Raw genomic sequence first — 6,000 nt, 5'->3', positions numbered from 1 at the left:
TGTTTGAAACCCTCTTCTCATCTCTCCTACCGCACTTCCAAAATTTCATATCCACAGGCTGCACAGATGGGGAGTCCCACCTCATCAGCTCTTAGGCAGAGTTTGACATTGAAGACTTCTAACTCTCAGGGCTTGTTCTGGTTTAAATATATTTCCATCATCTGCATATTTCTTTCTCCCCAAAGATAGGTATTACACACCTTAGAAAATGGATGAGGTTTCTTTTAATCTCTGTACATCACCTCAACATTTCATAATGCATCAAGAGAACCAAGAGAGAATGGACCAAAGAACAGGCCTAAAGTCTTCCTCACAATTTTCACTCACCAATTTTTGCTTTATTGCCATCATCTGGATGACTGAGAGCCTTCCACAGATACCAGAGGCAGCCACATTGCCTAGGTGCACTTGTCAAATTTATCTGAAACCTCAGTACATTGTTTTTGCCATTGCTCCACTGTGATTATCTGACCTGTCCAACATGAACCAGAACTGTTTCACAGCTTCATCAGAGCTACAGCCTTGAGGATTCAGCCATGACCACAGATTTCAAGCAGCAGCAACTGCCCAACACTCTGAAGCTGCTCAAATATTCACTTATACCCAGAGCCCAAACCATACAGCTCAGCCATTGAGCCACTGGGCTACGGCTGCCCAACATGCTCCAGCGATGTCTAAAAAGTCTCTTATCACAGATCTCTTCTTCTAGTAATCATTTACTCTTTTTTTCCAAAACAAGGTAAAGAGATTGAGAGTCTCTGTCTCTTTACATTGAATGATTTTCAAATCTTCCCTGTAACCAAACACTCCTTTCCCAAACACTCTCCAATGTGCCAACATCCACACATCAAACTTGGGCACGCATCTCTACCACTCAAATAAGAGCACTTGGAAACTAATCAGCACAGTTCTGTGGAGCAGTTTTCCATTTTACAGCTCTCATTGTTTTGCCTGCACACACTTGGTTTGTCTGTCCTTCATTTGAAGTGGGCTTGCTTTGGTGGGAAGGAAAATAATGTAAATGCCTGCTTTCACATGTAGTTTAATTTGTGCTTGCAGTAGATACTACACAATTCCATTACCTCTGCTTCCAAAATGAGGTGTACTTAAGATTTTAATACTTGGGGACAAGGGAAGACATCAACATTACAGAAAAAATAAAACCATTGCCTAACTTGAGAAAAGAAATTAATGCCCTGTGATCCATTACAACCCAGCCCACTGATGGCATAGCTCTGCACTGGCAAAAGTCTCCACGAGCTCCATTCTAAGGGGTAGAGGATGCTGCATATGTTGAAGAAGAATCTTGGCTGTGATTACTTTGAAAATACCAGGTTACAAAATGGAAAATCTCTTTCCAACAGGCAGCATAATTCCAGTTGGCCATTACATCACAAAACTTCCAGGGATTACTGGCAATTTTAGAAGGCAACTGTGAAGCTATAAAACATCTGGCTGTATTTCACAGGGTGATCATTCACTTCCTGGGTCCCACTTCAGAGTTCTGCATGAGCAGCCCTGGTTGCTGATGGATACTGCTGAGTCTCCAGAGCCCACATGATACTGTCCCAAATCAGAAATGCCACAGCAATCAAAACACCAGAGATATCTGTGTCAGTAATGTCATAATTCACATTTTTGTTTCCCACAAAGCACATTTTCTATATCTCTTTCATGAGAATGCCCTCTGCACTGTCACTGCCAGAAGCAGCCAGGCTTGCTGTGACTGAGCACAGCAGAGCCCAGGCTCACTGGCTGCACTGGCATGAGTTTGAAATGCTATAATTGTATTAAATGCTTAACTCCACTCACTAGGATGGTTAAAAGGCTGCAAAAAAAGCAAAGCTTGCAGAAAGAGAGAAAGCACAAGAGGAGGTTAAAACCAAGCCATAAGTTTAAACACCGAAGCAATTGGTGACAGCTAGAGACTTCAGGTGTCCATGTGGTCAGCGCTAAAGCCTCTATTCTTCCCTGTCTCAGACACAGGCATTTTCATACTCTCCCAGTAATGAAGTAAACGAGCATTACACTCATTACATGAGTGCAGCAGTGAAAAACAATGAAAGCAGCTTGGCATTTTTATAAGACAGTTCAAATAAAAATTAATGGTACATGTAATAATAATTCCAAGTGTATTTTGTTTCCATTTATATCCAACTAAGAGACAATTTTTGGTGCATTTGGTTTTATAGCTCTGTGTATATGCAGCAAAGTAAAAATTCTGCACATGGGAAAATAAATAAGTGGCTATATGACTGGTTGACAACAAGATTTGTAGAGCTAATTAGTTCAATGAATAGGAAAGGCACTCAAAACTAACAGCTCATCAAATAGTTCTTCATACAAGAGATATCTGTCACCCTGCCTGTGCTGAATAAATATTTTTAATGTCTTCCAGAGATCAATGCCAACACAAGCAAATAAAAACAAAACAAAACACCAAGGCCCAAAGAACCCGACACCCAGGCTGACCTCACCAGCGGCAGCTCAGTGTGATCACAGTATCATCAAGGTTGGAAGAGACCTTCAAGGTAATTGAATCCAACCATCAAACCAGCACAACCATGATCGCCCCTAAACCACATCCCCAAGTGCCACATCCAGATATCTCTGGAGCACTCCCAGATGGTGATGCACCACTTCCCTGGGCAACTTATTCCAGTGTCTGACCACTCCTACAGTAATTATTGTTTTTTCTAATCTGAACCTCCCCTGGCACAACTTGAGGCCATTTCCTCTAGTCCTCTCACTTGAGACATGGTTGTGTCCCACCTGGCTACACCATCCTTTCAGGCAGTTGTAGAGAGTGAGAAGGCATCCCCCCGAGCATCCACTTCTCCAGACTAAACAACCCCAGCTCCCTCAGCCACTCCTCACAGGACATGTTTTCTGGGCTTCCCCAGCTCTGCTGCCTTCCTCTGGACACCAGAGCTCCTCCAGCACCTCAACATCCTTGCTGAAGTGAGGTACCTAAAACCGAACTGTCCTGGGTTGCAGTGTATTCTATTACCATCCCCATGAGCTGTTGAAACCAGGTGGGGCAGTGTTTCCTTGCCTCCTCCCCCCAGACTATCTTGCTGTTAATTGCCCATCATTGTCCTGCCGCATGACTCATAAATAACTCCCTCCAGACCATCTTCTGTTAATGAGCCTAATCAACACTTGGCCTCATGACTCATTACCCCATTGTGAGATGCTCCACCCAGGGGGAGGAACCAAGCATCCCATCGTGGATATGATCTGAGACTCTGAACACCAGAGACAACCCTTTTCCACTGGATTTCCAGGGGACAGGAGCTACACAGCCACCACTGGACCTTCTGAGGAAGAGCAGGCCCTTTTTCTACAGGATCACTGCTTCAGGAGGACCACAGCCACCATTCTACTGGACTGCTACCACCACCCTGCCTAACAGGGACTCAGGTTGTATCTTGACTCTGTCAGTTTGAACCAGTGTTTTATTTTTTTCCTTTTCTTTAATTTCTCCATTAAATTGTTATTCTGAATTGGTGCCTCCCACTGGTTTGTTTTCAAGCTAGTACACGAACCCAGAGTTCAAGGTGCTTCATCAGTGCCAGTATAGGTGGATGGGTACTGTGGTCACTGCCCTGGTCCTGCTGTGTCACAGTGATATTGGATGGTAAAATGCTGTGGCCTTCCCAGAAGCGTCTCTAAGGGAGCCTGTCAGTGCAGCCAGCACGCTTGCACACACACGTACACGCACACCAGACAGCTGGAAAAGCAGTCCGACAATGAACGAGCAGGAAGGGTCTTCACATGGGGTTCTACAGGAGAGATTTTAATGCCTCCACACTCGTGCGAGGTTCCAGAGAAGTCCCTGGGGAGAACAATGAGGGGTCCAGGGTAAGGGAACTAATCAAGAAACTCTGAGGGGGTATCAGGTAACCAGGAGTGTAGCAGCCAACGGAGCCAACCAGGGGAGGAGAACTGGGATACATGAACAGAACAGAACAAAGCATTCTTGGGGAAGCTTTTCAGTCACCATAAGCTGGAAAGGAACCTACGACTTATCCCACCATAGGACTCCTTTCGTTCCTTGTCCGGCAGGCCCACCAGCCTCCACACTGCTGGCCACACTATGGCTGATACAGGCCAGGATGCCCCTCACCTTCTTGGCCACCTGGGCACACACTAGCTCATATCCAGCCAGTTGTCAACCAACACCAAGTCTCTTCCTGCCAAGCAGCTCTCAATCCATTCCACCCCCAGCCTGTAGTGCTGCAACTCAAATGCAGGACACAACTCTTGACCTTGCTGAACCTTCTCAGTTGTCCTCAGCCCATTGCTCCAGCCTGCCCAGATCCCTCTGCAGAGGCCCAGAGCCTTCCTGCCCACCCAGCTTAGTGTCATCTGCAAGATTACTGAGGGTGACCTCAATCCCCCCATCCCAATCACTGATGTAGATATTAAATGACTGAGCCTTGAGGAGGCCCACTAGTGACTGGCCACCACTCACCACCACTCTCTGGGCCCAGCCATCCAGCCAGTTTTGCAGCCAGGGAGGTTTTCAGCCAGTGAGGTATAAGAAGTTGTTGGATATACCAAGCTAGAAACTCCCTTCTGCAGCAGCCCAAACCAGCTTCCTGTGATCCAAGACAGCTGAGGGTCAGAATCACAGACATCGATACACCTTAAATACTGTAATATACATAAACAGTCTTCTTGGTTTTAGTCTGGGGCCAAAGGCCATCATTTTGGCTAGTCAGACTGTGTCCAGTGCAGATTACACCACTCTGTGCTATTATCACCCTGAAGAAAACAACAGGCAGGGAACAGAAGACTTCTCACAGCCCTTCTGCTCTCAGTCTGTCCTGCCAGACTCAGATCACAGCACAGCCTGCTGAATTCGCTGTCACTCAGGATGTCCCTGCAGGTGACCCTGGATGCATTTCTGCAGAAGACAGGCATTAAATTACAAAAGCAGCCACATCTCAACTTGCTGATCCCTACATGTGCGGCTGGGACTGCAGGGGAAAGCAGAACTCAACGCAATTCCATGCCCACGCAGCCCTCCAGCGTTCCTGACAGCCTAGGTGTCTCAGTTTGAGACAAGTTTAGGGGGAAACGCTCTGGAAGGAACACCTCCTCCCCAGAAGACAGGTTTCAGCACTCCCTGTCCCACCAATACGAAGGGAATTTCTTGAATGAAATTGAAAAAAACTATTTATTTAACAAGCAGAGTGCCGGCAAGGCACAGGAAACGAATGATGTTAGATAATAAACCTCCTCGGTGCGGAGAAAGCTGGTGGATTCAGAGCTGTTTTCTGTAGCTGGCTTGGCCCCTCCCGAGGTCCAAGGCCGGGATGCGGCATCCCCGCAGCCTCCCCACCAGTCCATGGGGTCTGATGATCTGGTTCTCGGCTCTCAGCAAGGCCGAGCAGTTCCAGAAGAAGAAGAAGTTCCGGAGGATTTCGGTGTGCAGTCCTGGGAAACTTTTCTTCCCTCAGTTAACAGGCCGGCTAAAAGCAGGAAGGTGCTCCCTGGGCTCTGCAGCGGTGCGAACGCGGGGGAGTCTGTGAGTCCTTCAACACAAACCACGCTGAAGAATTTTCTCGGCTCCCCCCCGCTTTCCCTCAGACCTGGCTTAAAGCTGCAGGACCCATTTCTGGGCAATAAGCAGATGATAGGGGAATACAGTACTATCATAAAATCACCCCAAGACACTAGGACAGAGCAAGCAGCTCAGCACCACGAACCCAGGGACGTGCAGAGTCTGCTGGCACTCATGCGCAAGATCTATTCCAAGACTCAGGGTCCTGAAACAAGTGTAGCCCCTTAACAGAAGATTTGGGCCCAGGATTTACTAAGCTGCATTTTTCAGTGCTGCTCCTACTGCCACTGTTAGAGAAGTGAGAGGTGGATCCCTAAAGAGGTTAGAAAAACTTCTCCCCTTCTTCTGCATTTAAAATTGGCACTCCTACATCCTGAGCAGCTGCCATTGACATCAAACTGAAAATCTATAATGTAAAACACCTTGAA

This window comes from Corvus moneduloides, chromosome 20 (assembly GCF_009650955.1).
Source record: "Corvus moneduloides isolate bCorMon1 chromosome 20, bCorMon1.pri, whole genome shotgun sequence".
Classification (NCBI taxonomy): Eukaryota; Metazoa; Chordata; class Aves; order Passeriformes; family Corvidae; genus Corvus; species Corvus moneduloides.
The sequence above is the reverse complement of the archived record's forward strand: the minus strand, read 5'-3'. Positions refer to the sequence as shown.